The sequence below is a fragment of the Aethalodelphis obliquidens genome, unplaced genomic scaffold (assembly GCF_003676395.1).
Source record: "Aethalodelphis obliquidens isolate GAN/ISIS:26980383/991018 unplaced genomic scaffold, ASM367639v1 scaffold169, whole genome shotgun sequence".
Lineage (NCBI taxonomy): Eukaryota > Metazoa > Chordata > Mammalia > Artiodactyla > Delphinidae > Aethalodelphis > Aethalodelphis obliquidens.
Window position 1 is genome coordinate 56,681 of NW_020838112.1, and position 16,333 is coordinate 73,013.

The 16,333-nt window shown below is 42.8% G+C and overlaps 3 non-coding genes and 1 pseudogene across 4 annotated transcripts; 2 read left to right on the forward strand and 2 right to left on the reverse strand.

The window, feature by feature from the left end:
- Positions 1-8,856: 8,856 nt before the first annotated feature.
- Positions 8,857-8,928, reverse strand: TRNAG-UCC (transfer RNA glycine (anticodon UCC)). Its single transcript has one exon. It is a non-coding gene; the product is annotated as a tRNA-Gly (tRNA).
- Positions 8,929-9,597: 669 nt separating this feature from the next.
- TRNAL-CAG (transfer RNA leucine (anticodon CAG)) lies at positions 9,598-9,680 on the forward strand. Its single transcript has one exon. It is a non-coding gene; the product is annotated as a tRNA-Leu (tRNA).
- A 3,579-nt stretch (positions 9,681-13,259) lies between these two features.
- Positions 13,260-15,799, reverse strand: LOC113616581 (heat shock 70 kDa protein 6-like; annotated as a pseudogene). The gene has a single exon (XR_003431349.1). The product of XR_003431349.1 is annotated as a heat shock 70 kDa protein 6-like (transcript).
- A 463-nt stretch (positions 15,800-16,262) lies between these two features.
- On the forward strand, positions 16,263-16,333 carry TRNAG-GCC (transfer RNA glycine (anticodon GCC)). The gene has a single exon. It is a non-coding gene; the product is annotated as a tRNA-Gly (tRNA).

Consider the following 16,333-nt stretch of genomic DNA (forward strand, 5'->3'; position numbering starts at 1 on the left):
TCCATAATGGAAGAATAGTTTTCATAGGACTAACCATTCCACAGATAACAGTGATAAATTCTGGACAAAATATTTAAAAAACAATCTGTTTGAAGGCACTGAAGAGCAATTAAACTAGATAGAAAATAAAGAGGATTCAAGCCTTGGAAGAAGTAACCACAATGTGTAATATCTTCACTCTGAGGGCACTCACCAGTCAAACCCTCAGGCATATAAACTCATGCTGAAAACCAGTCTTATACCTCATGCATCAGGGTAGAGTTTAGAGCTGCCAAATTGGCTGGAAATTAAAGGAGTAAATTTCAGAAAGGAGGGAGCATCATTAGGGAAAAGCAAATCCACAAATGAATCACCTGTCAGATATTTGGCTCACCCTTGAACCTGATATGTACTGATTTGAGGGAGGCCAGGGTGAAAATAATAGCTGGAAGGCTAAAAGACTACTGAGCAGAGATTTCAAGAACTGCCCCACCAGAGGAGGACAAAACACTGGAAATGACATAAATGTTCAAAAATAGGAGATTAAAAAAATTACGGTGCAGCCATATGGTATAACACAATGAAGTCATTAAAGTAATGTTTCAGACTAATATTTAATAAATATAGAAATATTCACATGTTTAAGTAAACATTCAAGTAGCTTAAAAAAACAGTATGTACCGTATGATTCCAACCTTGCATTTTAAAAATGCCAGAGATAAACATACAGCAAAATATTAATAAGGATTTCCTGGATGATGAAAATATGGGTGCCTTTTATTTCTTCGTGATTTGCTTATTCTCCATATTTTCTATAAGGACTATATATTACCCTTATATTCAGGAAAAAATATTATCTTTTTTAAAAATTAGCATATACTATGTACCAGGTGCTAGTGCAAGGCACTACTTCGAAGGACTCTAAGGCTGCAAAGCGTCTCAAAAACTGTACTTTGGGGCTTCCCTGGTGGCGCAGTGGTTGAGAGTCCACCTGCCGATGCAGGGAACACGGGTTCGTGCCCCGGTCCAGGAAGATCCCACATGCCGCGGAGCGGCTGAGCCCGTGAGCCATGGCCGCTGAGCCTGCGCGTCCGGAGCCTGTGCTCCCCAACGGGAGAGGCCACAACAGTGAGAGGCCCGCGTACCGCAGAAAAAACAACAACTGTACTTTGGCTCCTCCATTTTACAGATGAAGAAACCGCAGCCCAGAGAAGTTAAATGACTTGCAAAAAAGCAAACCATTCGTTAGTGATAAATAAACAAACATGCAAACAAAAAAAAAAAACAGGTCTTCTGATTGTCAGACCAATGTCTCATTTCTCTATATCTGGTTTAGACATAAAATCTTCGTTTATTCCTCATCACCCCTTGTAGGGGAGGTTGTTTCATAAAGTTGCATACTTTCATGTGGTATGGCAGTAGAAAGAGTGTGGGCTTGAGAATTTAGGCTGTCCCCTACTGAATAGCAATATACACAGGAGGAAGAAAGAAGGAGCGCCTAGAGAATCGTCTATAACAAGGAGAAGGAGAAGATAAGGAAAGGTGGAATCTGGAATACAGGGCTTAAGGCAGAGCCTGAATCCTGGGTTGCTCTTCCAGAGGGCAGCAGGAAATAATGGGGTTGGGAAAAGATACACTCAGTGGTAGGCCCATTCACCAGCAGATCAGGTGGAAACGTGATTGCAGGATTAATGATCCAATGCAGTTAATGCAGAACCAGGGTCAAAACAACCATACCTACTAGTACTCTTGCCCACCATCCAGGAAATTCACATGCAAGAGACGTTCTCTTGGAGAGAACCCAAAGTTGTTTAAGATTAGTTTTTGTCTCGGCAGTGAGAGAGAACAAAGAAGTTCTTCTATCTCCCCATCTGGGAATCGAACGCCAATCTCCTACCTGAGAAGCCAGGCCAGGCCAGGCCACTCACCAGTATGCCGACGAGGAAAACAACAGTAGAGGGTTTAAAATCATTGCTTAGGAAGTTACTTCTAAACTGCCATAGCAATTTATTCCTTGAAAGACGGTTGGTTGCTGGTCAAGTTGTTATTTTACTGTATCTAGACTGTCACGTTGCAACTGAAGCATAATGGGAGCTCCACAGGTAGTTTAAAATTTCTAATAGCCACAGTAAAAAGTAAGAAGAAACAGGTGATAATTTTAAATATATATCTGACTTAACCCAATATTATGAAATATTATTTCAACATGTAACTAATACACAAATATTAATTAGATTTTGTTGTTGTTCTTAGTTTTCAAACCAGTAAGTATTTTACACTTACAGACAGCACATTTCTACATAGATGTTAAATTTTCATTGGAAAAACTTGATTAATATTTAGATTTCATGACACTTACAGTTGAAAAAGTGGATTTACATACGAAAGCTGTTCCTAAGGTACTTAAACGTTCTGCAATAGCTGGATTGAGTATCTGTTTACATTTTTACGTCGATTTATTTCAATTAATTAATTAATTACAATTAATTAACTTCAATTAAATAGGCTTAAAAATGCAATTCCACAACAGCCAGCTCTACCCACCACCAGTCCCTCCCATCAGGAAACTTGCACAAGCCTCTTAGATAGCCTCATCCACCAGAGGGCAGACAGCAGAAGCAAGAAGAACTACAATCCTGCAGCCTGTGGAACGAAAACCACATTCACAGAAAGATAGACAAAATTAAAAAGCAGAAAGCTATGTACCACATGAAGGAACAAGATAAAACCCCAGAAAAAGAACTAAATGAAGAGGAGATAGGCAATCTTTCAGAAAAAGAATTCAGAATAATGATAGTGAAGATGATCCAGGACCTCGGAAAAAGAATGGAGGCAAAGATCAAGAAATGTTTAACAAAGGCCTAGAAATTAAAGAACAAGCAAACAGAGATGAACAATACAATAATTGAAATGAAAAATACATTGAAGGAATCAATAGCAGAATAACTGAGGCAGAAGAATGGATAAGTGACCTGGAAGACAGAATGGTGGAATTCACTGCCACGGTACAGAACAAAGAAAAAAGAATGTAAAGAAATGAAGACAGCCTAAGAGACCTCTGGGACAACATAGACACACCAATGTTCACATTATAGGGGTCCCAGAAGGAGAAGAGAGAGAGAAAGGACCCGAGAAAATATTTGACGAGATTATAGTCAAAAACTTCCTTAACATGGGAAAGGAAATAGCCACCCAAGTCCAGGAAGCACAGAGAGTCCCATACAGGATAAACCCAAGGAGAAACACACCGAGACACATCGTAATCAAACTGGCAAAAATTAAAGACAAAGAAAAATTATTGAATGCAGCAAGGGAAAAATGACAAATGACATACAAGGGAACTCCCATAAGGTTAAGAGCTGATTTCTCAGCAGAAACTCTACAAGTCAGAAGGGAGTGGCATGATATACTTAAAGTGATGAAAGGGAAAAACCTACACATTCAGATTCAATGGAGAAATCAGAAGCTTTACAGACAAGCAAAAGCTAAGAGAATTCAGCACCACCAAACCAGCTCTACAACAAATGTTAAAGGAACTTCTCTAAGTGGGAAACACAAGAGAAGAAAAGAACCTACAAAAGCAAACCCGAAATGATTAAGAAAATGGTCATAGGAACATACATATCGATAATTACCTTAAACGTGAATGAATTAAACGCTCCAGCCAAAAGACACAGGCTTGCTGAATGGATACAAAAACAAGATCCATATATATGCTGTCTACAAGACACTCAGTTCAGACCTAGGGACACATAAAGACTGAAAGTGAGGGGATGGAAAAAGATATTCCATGCAAATGGAAATCAGAAGAAAGCTGGAGTAGCAACACTCATATCAGATAAAATAGACTTTAAAATAAAGAATGTTACAAGAGACTAGGAAGGACACTACATAATGATCAAGGGATCAATCCAAGAAGAAGATATAACAATTATAAATATATATGCACCCAACATAGGAGCACCTCAATACATAAGGCAACTGCTAACAGCTATAAAAGAGGAAATCGACTGTGACACAATAATAGTGGGGGACTTTAACACCTCACTTACGCCAATGGACAGATCATCCAAACAGAAAATTAACAAGGAAACACAAGCTTTAAATGACACAATAGACCAGATAGATTTAGTTGATATTTATAGGACATTCCATCCAAAAACAGCAGATTACACTTTTTTCTCAAGTGTGTATGGGAACATTCTCCAGGATAGATCACATCTGGGGTCACAAATCAAGGCTCAGTAAATTTAAGAAAACTGAAATCATATCAAGCATCTTTTCTGACCACAATGCTATGAGATTAGAAATCAACTACAGGGAAAAAAAGGAAAAAACCCAAACACATGGAGTCTAAACAGTACATTACTAAATAACCAAGGAATCACTGAGGAAATCAAAACATACCTAGAGACAAATGACAATGAAAACATGACGATCCAAAACCTATGGGATGCAGCAAAAGCGGTTCTAAGAGGGAAGTTATAGCTATACAAGCCTACCGCAAGAAACAAGAAAACTCTCAAATAAACAATCTAACGTTACACCTAAAGGAACTAGGGAAAGAAGAACAAGCAAAACCCAAAGTTAGCAGAAGGAAAGAAATCATAAAGATCAGAGCAAAAATAAATGGAATAGAATCAAAGAAAACAATAGCAAAGATCAATAAAACTAAAAGCTGGTTCTTTGAGAAGATAAACAAAATTGATAAACCATTAGCCAGACTCATCAAGAAAAAGAGGGAGAGGACTCAAATCAATAAAATTAGAAGTGAAAAAGCAGAAGTTACAACAGACACTGCAGAAATACAAAGCATCCTAAGAGACTACTACACGCAGCTCTATGCCAATAAAATGGACAACCTAGAAGAAATGGACAAATTCATAGAAAGGTATAACCTCCCAAGACTGAACCAGGAAGAAATAGAAAATGTGAACAGACCAATCACAAGTAATGAAATTGAAACTGTGATTTAAAATCTTCCAACAAACAAAAGTGCAGGCTCAGATGGCTTCACAGGTGAATTCTATCAAACATTTAGAGAAGAGCTAACACCCATCCTTCTCAAACTCTTCCAAAAAATTGCAGAGGAAGGAACACTCCCAAACTCATTCTATGAAGCCACCATCACCCTGATACCAAAACCAGACAAAGATACTACAAAAAAAGAAAATTACAGACCAATATCACTGATGAATATAGATTCAAAAATCCTCAACAAAATACTAGCAAACAGAATCCAACAACACATTAAAAGGATCATACACCATGATCAAGTGTGATTTATCCCAGGGATTCAAGGATTCTTCAATATACGCAAATCAATCAATGTGATACACCATATTAACAAACTGAAGGAGAAAACCATATGATCATCTCAATTGATGCAGAGAAAGCTTTCGACAAAATTCAACACCCATTTATAAAAACCCTGCAGAAAGTAGGCATAGGGGGAACTCTCTTCAACAAAATAAAGGCCATATATGACAAACCCACAGCAAACATCATTCTCAATGGTGAAAAACTGAAATCATTTCCTCTAAGACCAGGAATAAGACAAGGATGTCCACTCTCACCACTATTATTCAACATAGTTTTGAAAGTCCTAGCCATGGCAATCAGAGAAGAAAAAGAAATAAAAGGAATACAAATTGGAAAAGAAGAAGCAAAACTGTCACTGTTTGCAGATGACATGATACTATACATAGAGAATCCGAAAGATGCCACCAGAAAACTACCAGAGCTAGTCAATGAATTTGGTAAAGCTGCAGGATACAAAATTAATGCACAGAAATCTCTGGCATTCCTATACACTAATGATGAAAAATCTGAAAGTGAAATTAAGAAAATACTCCCATTTACCATTGCAACAAAAAGAATAAAATACCTGGGAATAAACCTACCTAGACAAAAGATCTGTATGCAGAAAACTATAAGACACTGATGAAAGAAATTAAAGATGATACCAACAGATGGAGAGATATACCACATTCTTGGATTAGAAGAATCAATATTGTGAAAATGGCTATACTACCCAAAGCAATCTACAGAGTCAATGCAATCCCTATCAAATTACCAATGGCATTTTTTACAGAACTAGAACAAAAAATCTTAAAATTTTTATGGAGACACAGAGGACCCCGAATAGCAAAAGCATCTTGAGGGAAAAAAACGGAGCTGGAGGAATCAGACTCCCTGACTTCAGACTATACTACAAAGCTACAGTAATCAAGACAATATGGTACTGTCACAAAAAAAAGAAACATAGATCAATGGAACAAGATAGAAAGCCCAGAGATAAACCCACGCACCTGTGGTCAACTAATATATGACAAAGGAGGCAAGGATATGCAATGGAGAAAAGACAGTCTCTTCAATAAGTGATGCTGGGAAAACTGGACAGCTACATGTAAAAGAATGAAATTAGAGCACTCCCTAACACCATACAAAAACATAAACTCAAAATGGATTAGAGACCGAAATATAAGACTGGACACTATAAAACTCTTAGAGGAAGACATAGGAAGAACACTCTTTGACATAAATCACAGCAAGATCTTTTTTGATTCACCTCCTAGAGTAATGGAAATAAAAATAAACAAATGGAGCCTAATGAAACTTAAAAGCTTTTGCACAGCAAAGGAAACCATAAACAATACGAAAAGACAACCCTCAAAATGGGAGAAAATATTTGCAAACGAATCAATGGACAAAGGACTAATCTCCAAAATATATAAACAGCTCATGCAGCTCAATATTAAAGAAACAAACAACCCAATCCAAAAATGAGCAGAAGACCTAAATAGACATTTCTCCAAAGAAGACATACAGATGGCCAAGAAGCACATGAAAAGCTGCTCAACATCTTTAGAGAAATGCAAATCAAAGCTACAATGAGGTATCACCTCACACCAGTTAGAATGGGCATCATCAGAAAATCTACAAGCAACAAATGCTGGAGAGGGTGTGGAGAAAAGGGAACCCTCCTGCACTGTTGGTGGGAATGTAAATTGATACAGCCACTATGGAGAACAGTATGGAGGTTCCTTAAAAAACTAAAACTAGAATTACCATATGATCCAGCAATCCCACTACTGGGCATATACCCAGAGAAAACCATAATTCAAAAAGACACATGCACCCCAATGTTCATTGCAGCACTATTTACAATAGCCAGGTCATGGAAGCAACCTAAATGCCCATCAACAGACGAGTGGATAAAGGAGATGTGGTACATATATAGAATGGAATATTACTCAGCCATAAAGTGAACGAAATTGGGTCATTTGTAGAGACGTGGATGGATCTAGAGATTGTCATACAGAGTGAAGTAAGTCAGAAAGAGAAAAACAAATATCGTATATTAACGCATATATGTGGAACCTAGAAAAATGGTACAGATGAACCGGTTTGCAGGACAGAAATTGAGACACAGATGTAGAGCACAAACGTATGGACACCAAGGGGGGAAAGCGGCGGGGGGTGGGGGTGGGGGTGTGATGAATTGGGAGATTTGGGGGGAAAAGATGCAGTTCCTCAGACGCACCCGCCAGTTTCAAGTGCCCATGAGCTTGTAGCTACTGTATGAGTCTCGCAGATATAAATCCATGGCCCCCTTCCGAGGCTGAGTTTCAGACAAGACATCGCAGAATCCAGAAGATACCAAAGATTTCTCACAAGTTGGCAGTTTAAAAAGGATGGCAGTCCCCAACAAACACATGAAAGAATGCTCAACATCATTAATCATTAGAGAAATGCAAATCAAAACTACAATGAGGTATCATCTCACACCGGTCAGAATGGCCATTATCAAAAAGGCTAGAAACAATAAATGCTGGAGAGGGTGTGGAGAAAAGGGAACACTCTTGCACTGCTGGTGGGAATGTGAATTGGTACAGCCACTATGGAGAACAGTATGGAGGTTCCTTAAAAAACTACAAATAGAACTACCGTATGACCCAGCAATCCCACTACTGGGCATATACCCTGAGAAAACCATAATTCAAAAAGAATCATGTACCAAAATGTTCATTGCAGCTCTATTTACAATAGCCCAGAGATGGAAACAACCTAAGTGTCCATCATCGGATGAATGGATAAAGAAGATGTGGCACATATATACAATGGAATATTACTCAGCCATAAAAAGAAACGAAATTGAGCTATTTGTAATGAGGTGGATAGACCTAGAGTCTGTCATACAGAGTGAAGCAAATCAGAAAAAGACAAATACCGTATGCTAACACATATATATGGAATTTAAGAAAAAAAAATGTCATGAAGAACCTAGGGGAAAGACAGGAATAAAGACACAGACCTACTAGAGAATGGACTTGAGGATATGGGGAGCGGGAAGGGTAAAGCTGTGACAAAGTGAGAGAGAGGCATGGACATATATACACTACCAAACGTAAAATAGATAGCTAGTGGGAAGCAGCCGCATAGCACAGGGAGATCAGCTCGGTGCTTTGTGACCGCCTGGAGGGGTGGGATAGGGAGGGTGGGAGGGAGGGAGACTCAAGAGGCAAGAGATATGGGAACATATGTATATGTATAACTGACTCACTTTGATATAAAGCAGAAACTAACACACCATTGTGAAGCAATTATACTCCAATAAAGATGTAAAAAAAAAAAAAAAAAGGAAGTTAGGAGGGAAGGTAAGAGAGGAAAGAATGCCTTTAGAATCTAATCCCTCCAAAATGTTGCTGGGCAGAGAATGAGGCCCCCAGGGTATATAACGAGGTCAGGGGAGAAAGGGAGGTTTCGCTGCAGTTCTTAGTTTCAGTTCCCAGTTTCTCTCAAGCTTTAAAAATGTATTGCACGCCCTATTTCTCGCTCTTTTCAGGAACTTGCTGAGGGTGAGAAAAAGTAAGTTGCGTTGGCCGGGAATCGAACCCGGGTCAACTGCTTGGAAGGCAGCTATGCTCACCACTATACCACCAACGCAGTCGCGTTTCAGTTTCTGAATTATATATATAAGTATACTACTGGCCATGATGTCACGGCTTTTGGTATTGCTTTATATCCGAGATCCCAAGGCACACAAAACCTTTTCTCGGTGAGGATAGACCCGTCCTTACTCCTCTTAGTCGGCCCCGCCAACTAACGACGCGGGGCCGGGAACGCAGAGACCACCCGGCGCCCGGAGCCGGAGGGCTGGAGACGCGGAGCCCGGAGGGAAAGCCAATGCCTCGCTCGGCCCGGGGAATTTTCTGCCCCGTCGCCTTCTGTCGTCCGCGCTCCCAGCTCCGCCGCTTGGCGCGCCCCAGCACTGGATCTACCGGGTGTTGGGTTCGGTAACGGCGATTTGGGGCGGAGGGTTCGAGGGAGACCGGCCAGCAAGCGGGTCCACCCTGGTGTGGCTCGGTCCCCCGAGAGAAGGAGCGAGAGGAGCGCTCGAAGGGACACTGGGGAAATGGATCTTTACAGTTTAGGATTATGAAGAAGTAAGAGATAGGAGTCGGAGGCAGTTTTATTTTTCCTGTTTTGCGAAGAAGTCCAGGGAGAATTCTAAGTTTATTTAAATAAACAGCAAACAGCATTGATATAGTTCAACATCATGCTACCGCGGTGTTTGACAATCTTAGACGGGAATAGAAACATTTCTTCCTATGTGTCAGGATGGCCGAGCGGTCTAAGGCGCTGCGTTCAGGTCGCAGTCTCCTCTGGAGGCGTGGGTTCGAATCCCACTTCTGACAAGATACATGTTTTATCCACTTTTTTCCAACATAGAAGTAGGATTGAATTCGTGGAGAAAGGAGTATTGATTAATAAACACCTTTCTATGCTGCCTATCTACACAGGAAGGTTGTGCTTCGCTTTGACTATGAAACTGAATCTATTTAGATCTATCCCTAACTACAAAAAATTTTTTTCTTTCCTTTAGACTCCGGTTTCTCAGTGCCTATTTACTGCATGTAGATACAAGACTTCCCTGAACAAGGAAAAGCCTTCAACCCAGATCCCTAAACTTGCTGTAACTGACCTGAGTCTTTTCATGCTCAGACTGCAGTGTCAAACTTTGATGAGACTCGGATTCCCCAGCATCTTGCCGGGCCAGCTCCCACCACCAATTCTAATTCAGCACGTTTGCTGGGTCCTCAAAGACCCGGAAAGGAAATCAACACACCAAACGGGGGAAAGTATTAGAGAGCAAAGGTAAACTCATGGAGTTGTTTCAAGAACTTTTTCTTGAAGACCGCAAACAAGCTACTCTCTAATTTGGGAGACGCTGATTTATAGAAAAATCTTGTGCTTTCCGGAAGAGGGAAGAACTGTCAGTCCGAAGAGGCTGAATGTGTGAGGTCCATAAGCATGAGGATGGAAGGATCCTTAGGTTGGTTAATGAAAGCTCGCCAGACAAACTACATTCTTTGTTATTTACTGGGCTGCGACCTTGGGAAATGTATTTGACTTTTCTGAGCCTTAGTTTGCTTGTAGTAGAGATAGAATTGTTGTGAGGATTGAGATGACCTAGCAGCTCATTAGAAATACAGATCTCAGGCTGTACCTCAGACCTACTGAATCTACATTTTATAAGATCCCCACATTTATAAGTCACATTGATATCACATACCTCCTGATATAATACAATAAGATGGGCACTTCTCCCTGTGGTATACTTCCCCAAAAGCCCACTGTAATCATGAGAAAACTGACAAACCCAAATTGAGGGACAATCTACCAAATATACCTAACCAGTACTCTTCAAAATGTGAAGGTCTTGAAAAACATCAGAAGATTAAGAAACTGTTGCAGATTGTAGGGTAGACATGATGACAAAATGCAACGAGTTAACCTGGATTGGCTTCTGAAACAGTAAAAGAACATTAGTGGAAAAATATGAAATCCCCTTAACATTAGGGGAAGCTGGATGAAGTATATACAGTGACTTTCTGTAGTATCTTTACAACTCTCAGTCTAAAATTATTGCAAAATAAAAAGGCCTTAAAAAAAAAAAACTTGAAAGTGGTTGCCTGTTAGGAGTAGCACTTGGGTGTGGGGCAAGAAACTGCTGGGGTTTTTTTGTTCTTCTTGTTGTTTGGCCACCCCATGAGGCTTGTGGGATCTTGGTTCCCGTACCAAGGATTGAACCCCTGCCATGGCAGTGAAAGCACAGAATCCTAACAACTGGACTACCAGGGAATTCCCAAGACTGCTTGTTTTTCATTAGAAGGATTGTAGCAAGATATGATTTTTTAATAATGGGCATATATTTTGATTTAATTTGTTCTGATATTTTGGGGAACAAATATTTAATTTGTTCTAATATTTTTATTGTAATCACGCATAGCTGTGATTACAGTAATCGAACTAAGACTATATATACATATATATATATATATATATATACACACACAGTACAATGACATTTAGATGCCTATTAACAGGAAACAATCCCCAAAGAATCTAAAGCATCAACAATCATTTAAAAGTAGATGAAGTGGTTAGTTTGTTTAAATCCCTCTGTAGAAAAATAGATACCATCCAAATGAGAAGATCTGAAGTGTTTTGACAACTAAGCACAATGAAATTCTCCTTCTTATATACTGTGTGTGTTTTTAACGAGAGAGAGAGAGAGAGAGAGAGATTGTTGAAATGCTAGGAAACAGTCTAAACCCTGTAGGTGCCATCATTCTGCTTGAGAAGTTACAAACAGTTTGGGATGGTCAATGTTGGAAGCTGGAAGGAAATTCAGGAAAGGGAAAGTATAATACAGAATGTGTATGTGACATCATCTCTTTTTTGCAGGGTCCTTCAACGGGAAGCCAGCTGGCATAGGACTTAGGCCAGGCGCAGGAAAAAGCACTTAAAAATGTGAAATGACAACCAGGGGACAAATGGGTTGTTACTGCAACCTCTCCACCTGCAAGAAATCACCCTTAGCTAAATATAACGTACCATTGCTCTAACCAAGGCTGCCTTCTTTTCTGAGCTAAAAATAAATCTCTCTTTGCACGTGGGAGAGGTACAGTGTGGATTGGGCTGATTGGGAAGTAACTTACACAAATTTATCCTTCTCTTATATGTAATTTAACTGGCAATAGAGTTGAGCCTTAGGATATTTCCCAGGTTTAGTCACTTGCTATAAAAAACACATATTCACTTAATGGATAATGTAAGTATACAATAAAGTATACTTTTTCTCTCAGGGCTCAGCATCCAACTGTGTTCTAAAGGAATAATATGTACAATTTCACAACATCTGGGTGAAGATCTGGTAATAAGTGGAGTTACGGCCTGTTTGTGAGGTGACAATGTATGGGCTCTAGAATCAGGTAGGACAGGGCTCTTAATTCCAACTCTCCCCACCACCCCCCTTCCCCGACTTAATAGCTATGGCCCTTGAGTAATCGTTTAATGTCTTTTAACCTCCAGATCCTCACTTTCAAAAGGTGATGTTGCTGTGATGATTACATTGTATAATCAAGTACCTGGTACATAGGTGACAATCAATTAATAATAAGTAGTGATAGCTAATATTTGTTGCTCATATACTATATGCCTAACATTCTTCTTCACTCCTCACATATTTAGTTAATTGTACCTTTATAACAATTCTGAGGTACTATTTCATCATCATCCCCATTATATAGAAGGGAAAACTGAAGCTCAGAGTTTAACTTGCAGAGTAGATAAAGTAACAGCACTGAAAACCTAAGCCTTCTGGTTCCAATATAGCCATTTTGCTACACAATTGCCATTGTCATCATCATCATCATCCTAGGGCTCATCAGGAGAAAGCAGATGGGGCCATGCTATTTCTCTCACATAGATAAGATAATAATAACTTTAATTACACCACTAGACTTACCCTCTCAGTCTAACATATTCCCCAGAGTCCAAGACTTGGGGTCTGCCCTCTAATGAACAATGAATAAGGTCACATTATTAGAGGCAGATAATTAGCATATAAACTCTTTGGTAGTGTGTTAGGACACACAGACTGACAAACTAAACTGGGCTCCTAATACAGAATTTTTATTTTAGGGTCTTGCTAGGGCTTACGTTTCTCTTCATTCTCTGCTTTTCCAGCTCCACCTCCCTCCCTCTTTTAACACAGTGTCACAATTCTCTCCTGTCTGACCTCATTTCAATACTATCTCAATGTGCCTGCCTCAAATTCTTCCTCTTGTCTTGTTTTCCCTTATAGAAATCATGCACACAGCCTCATGAATTTTCTTCCCATCCCTCCTTCAGCACCCACCCCAACATTTTCTGCTTCTGATAGCCCTGCCCCTTCATCTACTTAATTGGATAGAATGAAAACTAAGAAGAAACTTTAAAAGTTTATTTAGCTCTTTTATTTCACATAACAAAATCCATACATGCAAGTAACAAAATACATTAAATGTAGATAAAAGCAGTGATAAAGTGCCACACAAATGTTCATAATGATTACTTCTGCTTGTCTGAAGTAGGAGAAGAAGATTTTTTAAAAGTCAACTGGCAAATATCTCAGTTATAAAACATACTGACCAATAAAACTCCCTGTTTGGGGGCAAGGTTCTCCTCCACTCCCACCCCTCAAGATAGGCAGGATCATAGTAGACAGTCTAGAAAGTCCACAAGCCCAGCCCTTACAGTCACAGCTGCCTTGCCAGGAGGGGCCATTTAATCAACTTCCTCAATGACAGGGCCAGTACTGGGGGTTCCCTGTCGGGCTTGAGATCCACAACTTCTACCGCCACGGACACCAGGCCCCCCGTAGAGCCTGGAGAAGACGGGGTGACAGATATGCTCCAGCTCCCCCTTCTGATGCACATATTCCTCTTTCTCTGCCAACCGGTTGTGCTCCAGCCAAGCAAGGACTTCCTGACACTTGTCTTGTACTTCGCACCTGTCCTCTTCAGGAATCTTGTCTCTAAGTCTCTCCTCTTGCAAAGAGCTCTTCACATGGAAGACATAGGCCTCCAGAGAGTTTTTGGCAGCCACCCTGTCCCTCTGGGCCTCATCCTCATCCTGAACATCCTTGTACTGTTCAGCCTCACAAGCCATCTTCCCCACTTCCTCCTTGCTCAGCCGGCCCTTGTCATTGGTGATGGTGATCTTGTTAGCTTTGCCTGTGCTCCTGTCAGTGGCTGTCACACTCAGGATGCCACCGGCATCAATGTCAGAAGTCACCTCGATCTGGGGGACTCCACGTGGGGCAGGAGGGATGCCCCTGAGCTCAAAGTATCCCAGCCGGTTGTTGTCCCTAGTCATGGCCCTCTCACCCTCATACACCTGGATCAGGACCCCAGGCTGGTTGTCTGAATAGGTAGTGAAAAGTCTGGGTCTGCTTGGCCGGGATGGTGGCATTCCTCTGGATCAGCGTAGCCATCACCCCACCAGCTGTCTCCAGCCCAAGGGACAGGGGAGCCACATCCAGCAGCAGGAGATCCTGCACCTTCTCACACTTGTCCCCCATCAACACTGCTGCCTGCACAGCAGCCCCATAAGCCACAGCCTCATACGGGTCGATGCTCTTGTTCAGCTCCCTGCCATGGAAGAAGTCCTGCAGGAATTTTTGTACCTTGGGGATGCGGGTGGAGCCACCCACTAGGACAGTGTCAGGGATCTGGGCCTTGTGCAGTTTGGCACCCCTTAGGGCCTTCTCCAGCGGCTCCAGGGTGCTGCAGAAGAGGTCCGAGCACAGTTCTTCAAAGCAGGCTCGAGTGATGGAAGTGTAGAAGTCTACGCCCTCAAACAGGGAATCGATCTCCAGAGTGGCCTGGGTGCTGGAGGGCAGGGTGCGCTTGGCGCGCTCAGAGGCTGTACAGAGCCTGCGCAGGGCCCGCTTGTTCCTGCTCAAGTCCTTCCCGTGCTTCCGCCGGAACTCCTCCACGAAGTGGTTCACCAGCCGGTTGTCGAAGTCCTCTCCACCCAGATGAGTGTCTCCAGCCGTGGCCTTCACCTCAAAGACACCGGCGTCGATAGTGAGGACCGACACGTGGAAGGTGCCCCCACCCAAGTCGAAAATGAGCACGTTGCGCTCTCCGGCGCCCTGCCGGTCCAGGCCATAGGCCGTGACAGCCGCCGTGAGCTGGTTGATGATCCTCAGCGTGTTGAGCCCCGCGATGGCACCCGCGTCCTTGGTGGCCTGACGCTGGGAGTCGCTGAAGTAGGAGGGCACCGTGATTACAGCGTGCCTCAGGGGCTGGCCCAGGTACGCCTCCGCTGTCTCCATCTTGCTCCGCACCACGGACGAGATCTCCTCGGGGTGTAGAACGCCTTGCCCTCCCCGCGGTAGGACACGCGCACCTTGGGCTTGCTGCCCTCGCTCACCACCTGGAAGGGCCAGTGCTTCATGTCCGACTGCACAGTGGGGTCTGCGAACTTGCGCCCGATCAGTCACTTGGCGTGGAACACTCTGTTGTGTGGGTTCAGATCCGCATGGGTCTTGGCCACATCGCCCACCCGACGCTCGGTGTCGGTGAAAGTCAAGTAGCTGGGGGTGGTGCGGTTGCCCTGGTCGTCGGCGAGGATCTCCACCTGGCCTTGCTGGAACATGCCCACGCATGAGTATGTGGTGCCCAGGTCGATGCCTATGGCCACTTCCCTTGCAGCGGACATGGCTGTGGCTTCTCGCACTTCTGGGACGAGTGTGATACCGATTCAAATGCAGGAGTCTGCGGAACTTCGAGCGGCTCAGCCGTGGAGGTGCGCTCAGCGGTGCGACTCTCCTGCCTGCCCAGCTCGGATCTGCTCGGCTCCGCTTCCACGAGCTTTTTATCCGGTTGCCGGAGGCCCGCCATACCCACGCCCCCGCCGACGCGAACCTTCCAGCGCCTTCGCGGCGAGCCCAGAGACGCCCGGCCCCCCGCTCCGGCTGACAGCCCAGGAGGCGCCGGGCTGACTCCGGGAGAAGGTTCGGGCGGATGGTGCCGTGCAATGAGGGGCGGCCCCAGCTGCGTCAGACTCAGAGCTGCAGAGAAAGTTCCAGCTTCTTCCGGCTTGTTCTAAGGGCGAGCGGTTGGGGCAGAATTCAGGTAAAGCAAAAACTTCTCAAGAAAACAGTTCTTCCTCTGGGTGGTTCAAGAGGGCTGATCAGAGTCCAGCGGCTCGAGAAGAGCTGGAAAGCATGTCACCATGCGAATAGAGCCATGGCCTCGAGGCAGGGGGTTAAATAGTAGTTTTTTTGATTAAGGCTTAATTATTATGTTGTTGTTGTTTTGAAACCTAAAGGCAGTGTTTTCGAAATTGTGGCTAAGAGGCGTGGCCCGATTTCTGTTCTGGAATGAAACTAGGGCCAGAGACGACTTTAAAAGATGGCACTCTGAGCTGCGTCACCGCTAGGGGCATTGGTGGTTCAGTGGTAGAATTCTCGCCTGCCACGCGGGAGGCCCGGGTTCGATTCCCGGCCAATGCA